The sequence below is a fragment of the Perna viridis genome, chromosome 5, assembly GCF_037379345.1.
Source record: "Perna viridis isolate PV_CMFRI_1.1 ecotype Kerala chromosome 5, ASM3737934v1, whole genome shotgun sequence".
NCBI lineage: Eukaryota > Metazoa > Mollusca > Bivalvia > Mytilida > Mytilidae > Perna > Perna viridis.
The window spans coordinates 31,309,018-31,322,837 of NC_142449.1; the positions used below are offsets into that span (position 1 = coordinate 31,309,018).

General features: G+C 33.3%; 1 pseudogene; it reads right to left on the reverse strand.

Moving 5' to 3' along the window:
* Positions 1-946: 946 nt before the first annotated feature.
* On the reverse strand, positions 947-2,818 carry LOC148617066 (uncharacterized; annotated as a pseudogene).
* Positions 2,819-13,820: the final 11,002 nt, after the last annotated feature.

Below are 13,820 nucleotides of genomic sequence, written 5' to 3' on the forward strand. Positions count from 1 at the left end.
TGTGTTTATTGAAGTTTTTTGGTGATGCACGCATAATGCCATGTCAGTCACTGATAAATTAAAAGAGTTGATTCTGCATACCTTGGTATTAATTGGCATGTACCGTAGATGTTATATAAATACTCGTATGAAACGTGTAAAACGGGCCCAGAAAGCCCTTATTTAGAATTTATTATAGGATTAAACGGCTATTTTCGGTCGTTCATGCATGTTTGAACGGATCTTGGAGCTCCCAAGGTCAATGAACGGCCGAAACAGACACTTAGTCTCGGAACACCTAGCTTCCGAGACACTTAGTCTTTGAAACACTATGTTTCAAGCAAGCCCATAGATAGTTACAAACCATCTGTTCGAGGGACTGCAACCATTCCCTAACTAGATAAAATACAGTATCGAACAACCCGGTAGTTTGCTATCCTAAAAGCTTCTTGAACTACTTGCTTGCAACCCACAAGCTTCAAAATTATACTGGAACTTCTAGGCTTTAGTAAACCGAACTTACTTCTTGGCTTCTTTAAGTTTCAACTGTATCTACACTTTCTTGACTGTCCTTGACTGTCGAGCTGTTAAGCATACGATAGTCTACGCAAAACCCTTTTCCGACATGTCATCGATTGTTTTATCAACCTCAGGTTGTAAGTGAAATGGGACCCGTCTTTGTGGTTCCTTGTGAGGTCTGACTTCATTTTTCTTGATGTTGTGTTTAACAACAGTGGTCCTGCCTAGATCAGAATCTGTTTTCGAAAACACGTCTGAATATTTGGCAAGGAAGGTTTTAACCAGTTTCCTTTTGTCCTCAGATAAATCTTTAACTGTATTATTATACAGTTGCTGCATATGACAGGGCAGTGTGTTCTCTGTCATAGTGCCCTTAGTTTCTGGTGTAATTATCCCCTCGACGGGACTTAGTCGTCCTACTATAGTGCCTTCATGTATTGTTTGAATTTCATCTAAGAGGAACCTTCTCACGATTCTTTACCAACATTCTACCAAATAAACCTTTATTTGAATCTACAGATTCTTGTATTGGTTCAACAATACTCCTCACTTCTTCATTGGAAAGAATTGGTTCCTTGACGGTCAGATATACTAGTACTTCACTACGTGGGGGCAATTTTACCGTCTATGCTACAGATACCCTATCTGACCTTCAAACTGTAAACGGGTTTCTGTACCTTTAACTGAAAGACTACCTTTAGTAACATTGATAACACAATTTTGGGCTCTCTGAAAATCTATTCCCAATATACCGTCAACAGTTATGTCAGCTACTACAGCTATGTTTGAACAGACATATCCATTAATGTCTATATCAATTATGGTTTTCCCAAATAAAGTCAATGGAAAACCATTGGAAGTCAGTATTTCTCTGTCCATTTGTGTCTTTACATGCGAATGCATGCTATCAAATAGTTTCTTTGATATGAGAGTTAATGTTGCCCCAGTATTAATCAACATTTTTGCATTGGTACCGTTCACTTTGGTTTCAATGAACATTCCGGCTTCAGTGGCCAGTTTGTTCACCCCTATTGTACCATTCTTTTTTCCAGATGTGGTTTCTTGAGCCTTCGCTGAACTTTTTTTTTCACTCATAATCCTACTTTCCGGACAATCTTTCTTGAAATGATCAAATTTCCAACATTTAAAGCATCCAGCTTTCCTTGTCCTTTTAAATCTATTATTCCTTCTTAAAGGAAACTGTCCAGACCCATTGGAATTTTCCTTCAAAGTCTTTACTTCTTTCTGCAAATCAGTCAGTGCTGTTTGCATATTCTTGAGGAGATCTAACGTCCTATCGCTTGTCTCTATAGAGTCACTGTCAAGTGCAGTAGTCCTTAAGAAACCCTTATTCTCTTCTCTCTTAAGCTCTGCTTTATTGAAAGCTTCTAATTCGGCGGCATGTCGTATCGCGTCATTTAAGTCTGAAGGTCTAGCTTGTTTGACTCGAAGTTTCATGTCGACACTTTTAAGTCCGTCAATGAACTGCTCCTTTAGCAAGGGTTTCACGAACGTCATTTGGAGCTGTTGGATAAGCAAGGTTTGCTAAGGTCCTGGCCTAACTCAGGAAGGCTTTCCGCTGCTTTTTGACGGCGTTCACGCAACTGCGTTCGATAAAGTTCAGTCTGGTTTGCAGGAGAGAACCTCTCCTCAAGAGACCTTACAAGGTCTGTATAATTTTGCCTTTGCTCTTCAGACAAATTTCCTAGAACCCCCTGGGCTTGTCCCCTTAATGACACGGCCAGATACAAACCCTTTTCACTGTCTGACCAATCATTTATACTTGAACATGCATCAAAATGGGACTTATAATCCACCCATGGCCCCTTCCCGTCATAGAATGCGGCCTTTACAACATTTTTGCCTCTGGGGATAGAGATATTTTCCTTTTCAGTTGAGTCCTCTTGACTTGAGTACAGCCTTCTTTCGTCTTGGTGTGACGAAGTTTGTGTCAAGAACAGAATCAGAATAAGCTCTATTCTCTGGGACTACGTCCTGTGAAGCAGCTTCAGTTACACTAGTATGATGTAAAATCTTTGACTTTGCCCCTATCTCAACATGTTTATGTTCACGCGTAGCCCTAGTTTTGTCAAAGTCAGGTTTTTGGAGTTCTAGACCTACCAATCCCCGAGTCACTTTGCCTTGAACCCATTGTTGGATAAATTGGCGTGGATTGAGCAAAGTCTGGGGAGTTTTTATGACTACTCATTCTCATGCGGTCTATTTCCCAGTTAAGCCTATCAATTTCCTTGGTCAGTTGTTTAGAATCATGAATTTCTTCAGGGTCATACAACAGTTCATCCCCGTATGTTCGGGACATTTTGGCAACAAAATAAACACAACGTATTTACAAATATTTTATTTCAAACAATCTATATGTTTATTCAAGGACGAAATTGTTCCTTGCAAGCATATATATATTCTATCAAACAAAGGACATAAAATAATGAAGTTTCTCAGATCCCACCTTGCTGCCACCAAATTATGTAACGTTTTCGGCGTGTTTGAATACTTATCAAATCCAAAATAAGTTAAAATGCCGTTCGTATCTGTTTTCACCTAGCTCCCGGGACACCTAGTCCCCGAACACCTTGTTTCTGAGACACATAGACTCGGAGCAACTTGCTCCCCAGACACTTAGTCTCGGAACACCTAGCTTCCGGGACACCTAGTCATGTTGTAAACCACAAGCTTCAAAATTATACTGGAACTTCTAGGCTTTAGTAAACCAAACTTACTTCTTGGTTTCTTTAAGTTTCAACTGTTTCTACACTTTCGGTTATAATTTCTTTCAAACCTTTCTCTGTTGATTAAACGAACCAACTGAACCCAATTTTCAAGGAATTGCCGATTTATATACCTAAAGCGCGTACCTCGCCGAAAACACCCAGAAACTGAGAAAGCGTCTATAACAACCCCAAGTGTGAAGTGATGATTTCCAATAAAGTTTCCGACTCTAAACCAAACAAAAAGATATCTTATTATAAATTTGAGCATTGAAACAATATGCAAATGATTTGTAATAAATAAACTGCATTTTTGTCACATTTATTATTCCTTGAAATGTGTTGAACTGGTGGATGTATTTATAAAATCTAGTTCTGGGGCAATTTAATTGAGGGGCGAATTTACTTGTAGTTAGATTTTAAGCTATTATAAGTTCTTTCCCCGAGCAGAAAATTACTCTTCGTAAACAAACTGTACCGGTAAAACAATGTGGATATAATAAACTATTCTTACTGCTATATTATGCGGTTGAGGTCGTTGCTAAACTCTGCCGAAATATACAGCCGCCATTTTGGTGTCAAATTGACTGGCGTTCATGCTTGTATGAACGATCTGGCATAGTTCATGCACGTATAAACTTTCTGACAAAGACGTTCTCGACCAATCAAAAACGGCTATACGCATGAAGAATCTTATGATTTGAATTATAAACTCATAAATAATGAGAACGTACCATAGATTTGACAATCAACATGTTTGATTGTATGACTCAAACTATATTGTTACACGACGCTGAAATTTAGGACGAGTAAAATATTAATGTAATTGAACAAATCCATCAGAAATTTTGTACTGAACAACTTTTTGGTAATGCTTGGAGTCAGAAAAACACATCCCAAATTATACCGTATGTGGAGAGCTTAGAAGATTTCCTCAGCAAATTCGTGTTAAAGTACGCATGAATGGTTCAAAATGAGAGAAAATAATGTAAATTAAATGTTAGATGGCCACCTACCTTCAGCCATTTTTTAAAAAGTTTTCGAACTCCTTTGGTTCTATCCATTTCATAGCTTTAATAATTGTTGCTCAGTGACCTATAATTTTCTTTTCATAATTTTATTAAACACACCTTAAGTTGTTATTTGGGAATTGAATTTTTTTTTATGAAATCTTTGTTTTTTCTTCGGGTTATCAATAGATAAAACCTATTTAGACAAAACCTATAAAAAATCAAGAGAGATCCTATTCCCGCCAAAATTTCAAAAACTTACAAAAAATAGCACACTGACCTATCATTTCTTTCTACTTATATTGTTATGGCACAAAAGATCTGCAAAATTTTCACATTCTTTTGAAGTCCTTGTTATTTCTTAACAGAGCAGCGAACATCATCAAAATATCTTTATCGGGTGATTTTTAAGTTGCATAGCACTGTTCTTGCATCTACATTCAAAAGGATTGAATGAAAAAATGCGATGTTTTAAGATATGGCTAAAATTATTGCGAAAAAAAAAATCCATATTTTAATGCTACTTTATGAAGGAAATTCTGCAAGATCAATTTATTCAATCTTTGTATGGTCTGGATAATTCTACTCAATTTTTAAGAAAGCCATTGGTAAAAAGCTATTTAGTTAAATAACCTAAGTATAACAGAAACTTGATCACAAAATCTCCACTTATCTATTGAAAAAGGAAAATGGTACATTTATATTACAAATTCCAAAACCTAAAATTAAGATTTTACTTTTTTTTTGGAACCTGAATATTGGTGACCAATACCATGTATATATTTTTTGTACGAGTGTCACTGTTAAAATTCTGAGACAAAAGTATTTTGCAAAACATTTGTACTAGAATCAAAATTGCAACTAAATGGGATGTGTGTGTGTGTGTGGGGGGGGGGGGTTGAACTCTCTTATAACAATTTGTATGACTTAAAAGTCTTTCTCTGTTCATTAAAGCAATAGATATGTAATGATAATGGGGTAAATTCACTAACACGAGTTTCAGGCCTACTATTTTGCCAAAATTTCCTCTTACTATTGGAAATTTTCTATTTGCCTATTTTAAGCTAAAATATTATCTGAATACTAATATACAGAAATACAATCTGTTGTGTCATAATTTAATTACAAGAAGGACACAAAACTATGTTTCTATAAGATTTTCGAAGTGTTTCATCAAAGTAAGAGGATTAGGGAGGTAGTATTTAAATTCAAAAATATAGAGCGCATGATATGAACAACAAAATCTTTTGTCAGGAGTTGTGATGGTGCAGAAAACCATTTTTGTATAAATATCAAAGAATTCGACAAATGCGCTCTACATATATATTTTCTACATACAAATGTCTCATGAAATAAGCATTTTTAACACAATTCGGCAAAATTTTCTAAGTTTGCTTTATTTTCATCTACAATTTTAATCAACACATGCATAAAGAGCAATGAAACTTAGTTTTTAAAAATATCACACATTCAACTAGTGAATAATGAAATTTTCAAATTGATTTGAAACACTTTAGTTTGTGGGGCTGATTTTGAAATTTTCGGAACAATCATACTTCTTTTAATCACTTTTCACTCTCTTCAATGTATATGTATTCTGCATTTATTATTGCCAATTTCTGTGTCGTTTCCTGTATGCATTGCTGATTGTCCGCTTGTAACACATGTAACACGTATATGTAGTTGTCTGAGCATGAATAATAAAATCTGAAATCTGAATTAAATTAATGTAATCTCAAGATTGAAAGAAAAATAACACAGCTTATAGAAATTATTTCTTACAACATTTCTGCACTCTTTTCTACTGTAATATTTTATTCATTCATGCGATCAGACGGATAAACTTTTTGCTCGTAAACACCAATATTTGTTATTCGTTTCATTGTCAATTTGAAGAATTATAGGATCGTTAGTATTTTATACTCAATGGAGCTTCTTGAATACAAGATCCACCCAAAGGCTGCATATAACAATGATTGTTATTAAGAATGAAAGTACAACCCGTCTGATCCTGTAAGCTACGGCAGTACATATCATTCATGACGAATTAAAGTAAAACAGTAAAACATATCTAAACCGAAACCTGAATAAATTAAACAGCTGTCTTAAACCAAACCGGAATATTAAATATAAAACCTGTCTAAAGCAAACCCGGCTAAAGCGAACACTTGCCTAAACCGAACCGAGGATAACTAGAACACCTGCCTAAACCGAACCTGGATAAATCATACACATGTCTAAACCTGAACCGAGGATAACTAGAACACCTGCCTAAACCGAACCTGGATAAATCATACACCTGTCTAAACCTGAACCGAGGATAACTAGAACACCTGCCTAAACCGAACCTGGATAAATAAAACATCTGTCTAAACCTGAACCGAGGATAAATAGAACACTTGCCTAAACCGAAGCTGGATAAATCGAACACCTGTCTAAACCAGACAATTTCTGAATTTCCTTTCTGTCAATTTAAATATGTTTTAAACCTCTGTAGACAGAACACCTGGCTAAACGGAACAATACCTTTAGTCCGAGGTTCGAATTAGACTGGTGTTCGATATAAGCAGGATTCGGTTTAATAAGGTTTTACTGTATTGATTCAAGGACAATGGAAAGCAGTCTCTGGGTGTGGAAATTAATCCACTGTTTATTTGACTCTGCTTTTTACTGTTTGATGAGGTTGTTGTCTCTTAGACACATCTCCTCTCTTTTTTAAAAACAAATAACCAATAATGGTGTTTTAATGTTTTCAATTTGACAGCAGTAACTAATTGAGACCTCATGATATTCCTTTGAATGAGCCTTTCTTCGCAACCTAAGTCTGGTGTAAAAAATACTTATATATTTTAAATATTTTTTACAACTGAATCCAATTTTATGATGTATTTGAGTTTAAGATGAATTTAAGAAAATCCTCATTTTGAGATATTTTATGGTATCTTGTACAACTTCTTGGATTACAAAGTATTAGCAGATAAAAGGTTAACCACTCAAAATCTTATGAAATGAATTAATACAAAATAATGTTAAGACAGAAAGATTCTTATACCAGTAATAAACGTTACAGACTCAGATCTGATCGCTTTTGGGGGTTGAATTGCCAATAATTTCATCATCCCACACTATAAATTTAAGAAAGGGTGTCAATTCAAGTATAAATTTTCAGTAAATAATGGAAAATCATTATTTGAGATAGAGAACAAGAAAAATGACATTACGTTTAGATAAAGTCTTCATATACGACACATAAACAATTACCAGTGCAAGAATGTCATGTACAATTATGGGATGCCGTTGTAACTTGGTTTAATACATACATCATTTATGCAGCGTCTGCAATTGCTTTACTTTGATGTTCAAGCGTTGTCAAAACATTGATAAATGTTACCTAGCACAGCTGCGTTGACGATACAGTGCGTGTTCCATATTGGACTGGAACTCTGGTGTGAATTTTGCCAAATCATAGTAAAATCTTGTTATCAAACTTGACATGAATATCAGAGTTGTCAGTTTGTATTGGCAACGGAGCAGAAACATCATTGATGCAAGTAGAAAGTACAATATTACAATGAGAGTCAGTTAGGGAAAACCATAGATGGAAAAGTGCATAAGTTCACCAGTACTTGATCGAAATGTGTAATTTATCATACTTGAAAAAAATGATATGACAATAAAACTAATTAGTTCATAGAATTTTTGAAGAAGAAGTGATGAAGCAATAAATGTCTACATTTGACCTTTTCATTTGTGTATAGTGATAAATGAGATAACCATGCCCTTTTTATGTCCCTTGCGTTATATTTGTCTTGGAAAACAGTGTAATGTTTCATTCATCAACATGGCAGTTAAATGCTAATTTCAGCATAGTGTGTAACCTTTGTATACTTCAAAATTGACACTCAAGAAAATTCTTAACAATATCTAAAAACCTCTAAGTTTATAATTTAAGGATGTTAACTGCTCTGAATAACAATTTTTCAAAAATTTTCAAAGAATTCTTTTAAGTATCAATCTTTCTAAAAATGAGACAGAAGATGATTCATGGATGTTAAAAACCCATCGAATTCAATCTTATTTCTTGTTCCGAAACAGTTACTGATCACATAACCAGTCTTAGTTTTTCATTAGGTTGTTGTACTTCTGAGATAAAAGATTGTACATGAAGTTTATACTTCTGAAGAGTTATTGTTCTTGATTTGGCTTCTTTGGTTGATTTCAGTGGGTGATGAATGAATGATTTTCTTAAAAGTGAAAATCTGAATGCAGAAGAGATTGTTGTTATGTGAATGTGTAACTTGTGTATATTGAATTTCTTTACCATGAATTACTTTACCATTGGCAGTGCCTGAATTGTATGTGGACTGGTACTTTAATTTTTCACGTTAAAACAACATAAGCAGACAAAAAGGAGAGGGTCAGTTCGCTCGTTTTTTAAATATTAGCGTTTTCAATTTTGGGGGGATTTTTCATATATTTTATCTTAGAAGGTTTTATTTATATTCAAAAATCACAGATTTCATAAAAACCTCCCAAATAACATTTTAAACAGAGGAGTTCGAAAATTTCGACAAAAAATGTCATGAAAGAAGTGCTTCTACATTTAAATTAACATTAGTGGTGGTGCTCTGTATAAGTAGCTATGGGAGTAACCCCTTCTGCACGTGGCAAGGAGTTGTAACCATAGAAACCCATGGATAAGTGCTTACCTCGAGTATAGCGATTTCTACAGATTAAACTGGTGCTCTATGAGATTGGTAAAATGAATAAAAAGTTATACCCCATTAATTATCACACTGATAGATGAGTAAATGTATTATAAAGAAAATGTAACTAAGGCTTTTACAAATAATTGCACTAATAGTTTCTATACAAATGGAAGTAAATTGTTTTGCATTGAATATCAGTTTAAAGAGCATTTGAATTAACGTCATATTGTCCATGTCTTTGAAGTCACGTTTTGTTCAAATATTAATCAAAACAAAAAAAAAACAAAAACAAAAAAAAAAAACAAAAAAAAAACAAAAAAAAAAAAAACCATGTGATGGTTGCATAATAGAATAACAAAAGTAGTAGAAATGCAGATATGGTTCAATTGTACTTTTACTGTCTTAGGTCACAAAATAAATCAGAATCACGTAAAAGTTCTAACTTTGTAAAGTACAAAAAATGTGATACGTGTCGCATCAATTACATGTACTTCGTATGATACGTTAATGATTCTGATTTTTCAAATTTTATCAGATCATATTTACGATAAACAATTTTCAGAACACGCGCATACATGCAGTGGTGCTGCATTTAGCTCCATTAAAAAACCAAAACATTTTCAGGAAGGGTACACATTATATTTTATAACAATTTTTGCGTAATGAAAGATAGCTTTATCGGATGTACATTGTAACTTAAATAAATGTAGCTGTGTCATCATTACAGAGGTATACCAATTTTATTTCAAAAAAGGTTTTGAGTTGCATTTATAACCAAAAAACTATTTCTTTCAAATTAAGCAGTTTTTTTTTCAACTAATTTCGAAAGGAAATCTTTTTATAGTACAGTTCTAAAAAGTTATATTTAACGATTCCCGACCACAAACGTTAAATTGAGGAAAATGAATTTTCGACTTTTAAATAAATGATTATTTTCGACGCTTTCTTTATCTAACTTCTATTTTTTTTCAATTTTAGTAAAACAATGGATTTTTCTACAAGTTTCGATAGGAAAAATACAGAATTTTAACAGCTTTTGATTTTTGCCATAATTGTGCTTGGGAAAATACCATTGTCCTTTCAAAAAATACGTGAACTAACACAGTCTTAATAGAAACAAGTAATATATTTAAAAAAAAAGGTAGCCGACGCAGTAAAATTTGTTCTTTTTACTTATAATTTTCTAGATTTAATCAGGAAATAACACATGGCGATCAATTTCAAATTTCGATACAGTATTTTCGAACGCCACTAAGTGATGAGTATTTGGCCAATAGGGAAACAGAATTTTGATCAGGTGGCTTGCGTTTCCATGGAAGAGCGTCTTTAGGGTCAAAGGGTAAAAAAGCAAAACGCTACCGACTGTGTCGGAAAAAGAAAATTTAACAAAAATGCTATTCTCTGTAAGAATCTGGAAGCTGGTAAACCGTGGTAAAAAAGCACAAGTCTTTCAATGAAAAAAATGATATTAAATAACACTATAATAATAAAGTTGAAAAAGATAGCACTTTCCGTATATCCGTTACACCCTTCATTTCGTGCATTATGAAGCTAGGACATCGTTACTTCTAGCAGATAATTCGACCGTCTTTGTGGATATAAACCACTAAAATTCCCAAAAGTATTTCGTGACACGGTTTTAGCCAATCATTTGCACGATATGCATGACGCTGATCATCAGCTGACTGTTCCTATACTTGGTTTAATTTTTGTTTTCGTGTTAACATATTTACTCAATACTGTTAGCCCGTGGTATTTGTAATACATAATGGACTGGGGGTAGGGGGTTTCTTAACGCCCTTGGCTATCATTTGGGGTCTATCACGGGCGGTGTAAAGCATCGAAGTGTTTACACAGACCCCGGGTATGGTCATACCCGTGAATGTGGGTCATGTTGTTTTCGGGGAAATTAGTCATGTGACCACGTTCATTCATTAAATTCATTAAATTCATTATCACGTGATTTAATGTCGATCCGTGACCTAGTGATCCAATTTGTGCTCTGCATGCTTATATTGTAAAGCACACAGCAATTGCTGCATCTTTGACTGCAAAATACTTTTTGGGATAAAATCAACACTTTCCAGTACATGTAAGACAGATAGGTAAGTCAACATATTGGTGCGTGCCAGTCAATTGATGAGACATCTCCATGGCCGAAATAAATAATGTTATGTTTCCGATCACTATTCTGAAAATTTGTAGAGTCGATAGGTAGGGATTCATTTTTATTTAAAACTTTTGAAATGAAATGTCATTATAGTGACTTCAAACTCAGAATACAATGAAAACCAAATGTGCAAAAACTAAATAACTTATAATTTTAGACTTAGTCCACGGCCTAATCTCTTCTGGGATTCGGCGCTTGAGATATTTGTTTTGTTTTTAATGTGGTGGTCAAAACCAATATATATATTTTCTTCATTAAAATTATTTTTTTTCTTTTATTCAAGTTTGCATTCATTTGGAACTGTAAACGTCAATTGTTGATCACATCCCTTTTTGTGACTTTTATTGAATTATTGTCAGTGGACCTTTTCCCTCCTCACAAACATGTAATCCAACTGTTACTATAGGTCTTTACGAGGCAGAATTAAAAACAACAACAACAACAAACAAAACAAAACAAAACAAAACAAACAAATAAAAACCAAACAAAAAACAAAAAAAAAAAAAACAACAAAAACAAAAAAGGTCAAGAATGCAGTGAATGGACATTTAACAACAATGAAATATATTTCTCATTTGAACACTTTCCATTCCAACCTAAGTCACTTTTTAATTTGACAATACCATTAGAACATTTTTTTTGGTACAAAGAACTCAGTCCTTTATAGTTAAAACCTAAAATCATATTGCGTTACGAAATTAAACTTTAAAGTATTGAGATTGCATGCTCATTATGACAAACATAAGCAGTACAACAAGATGTGCAATCATGAATTGTACATTTTAACCATGCTTGTTACTTGAATTGCAAAAAAAAAACAAAACCATATATCCTAGGCCTGCGAGTTAAATTTTGTATGAACAGTAAAAGTTGAATATATTTTGTTTGTTTTCTTTTCATCATTTTTCAAGATGAAAAAAAAAAGAATTGTTATATTTTCTTTTAATCATTCTTTGACATCAGAATGCCATTTTACCAGAATACGCTGTATGTTGTATGATATTTCATATATATAGTGATTCGTATGAAGAAAACTTCATTTTAATTTATTATTTTTTTGTATATTGTATTGTTTGAAATGTTTTACTTGCCTTGCAGTATTAAACCTAGTTTTTCATAATTTTAACAACTGATCTCTTCGACGTCAGATTGTTACTTTTTTTTTCTTTTATCTAATTTGTATTTGTTAACAACGCATACAATATTGTGTAGGAGCAGTTTATACTAGACCTCAATCCTATGCTAGTACATGTATTTGTCGGGTAATGTACATGTATGCCTTAACAACATAATTATACTGAATATCACATGTGCCACCGGCCCGCGGGGTGATATAGATAGAGGGTTAATACCGCATGTAATATGGTCTGTGAAAGGGTGCGATATACATGTAGGTCTAGAGGTGTGATATAGGGTATGAGAAACAGGGTAAACGATATATTGTTTAAACAAACATTTATAATGCGTACACAAAAATGTTATATTTTAATCTAAATACATGTATATGATATATGTAAATATGCCAAAGTTTCCTTCATTTTACAAGTTTCACATAGTTTCAGTTCGGCCATTTTCAAATTAAATGCTTCTAATACATAAATATCTTTTATAGGTAAATATAAAATATATTGAAAAAAAATGTTTGGACATCATATCTTGAATTTCTTTAGATGCAACCCCAAATATCAGTGTCCAATATGTAAATTTTATGACAATGACCTATCAAAACATAGACTATTCCATCAATATAAAATTTGTACCCACACATAAAAGTACTTTCTCAATTTTACATCTTACCAACAAATTCACCATTTGAAAGAACACTAGACAGTGATTTATCAAGTTGGCTGCATCTGTGCGACAAAAAAAAACAAAAAACAAAAAAAAAAAAACAAAAAAAAACAAAAAAAAAACAAAAAAAAACGAACAATTAACAAAAAAAAAAGAAAGAAAGAAGACATATTATCAATTTTACTTTCCGTAAGCTGTTAAGTACTTCTCCGTCTAAGAATCGGGGAAAATGTATATAAGGTGTGGCACATGAAGGATAAAAACGCAAAGATTTTATTGCATTTACCAATTAATTAAACCTGATAACCACCAGAAATAACCATCAAAGTGTTTGTAAAATTTGCCTTTTTAAGACATTGATAGGTCAAACTTACTTGAAATGCACTACGTAAAAATGGCGGGAAAATTTTCCCGCTCTCTTTCCTGATATAAGCAGTCCAAAAATATCTACGTCACAGATGCTTCTGAATAAACTAAATGGCTTTTTGGTTGTTTTCTAGATGTACTGTATATATTTTAAGCAAAAATGACTAAATTGGGGAAAATGATATGCCACCCATTGCCTGATTCTTACACAGAATGTTACTTTTAAATTGATAAAAAGCACCATTCTATGTCTTGTATCACCAATGATTTATCACAGCAGTATTATTAATCGATTGTTGTCGTAGACATGTTTCCAGGTTCGAATATTACTGGTAGTTGTAAAAAAATATAAGGAGTTACAAGCGAACTTAATGCCACTAGAAATGTACTTCCATTACTATAAGGAAACACAAACAATTTTTATGTTCAGGTTGATGTATCAGTGACGTATAATTGTAAAGCTGTAAATTATTGGTTACCAATTAACCAGTTAGAGTTTGTATTTGTCTAAAAGTAGATAATATTTCCGTTAGCAAGTCAATGAATTGCG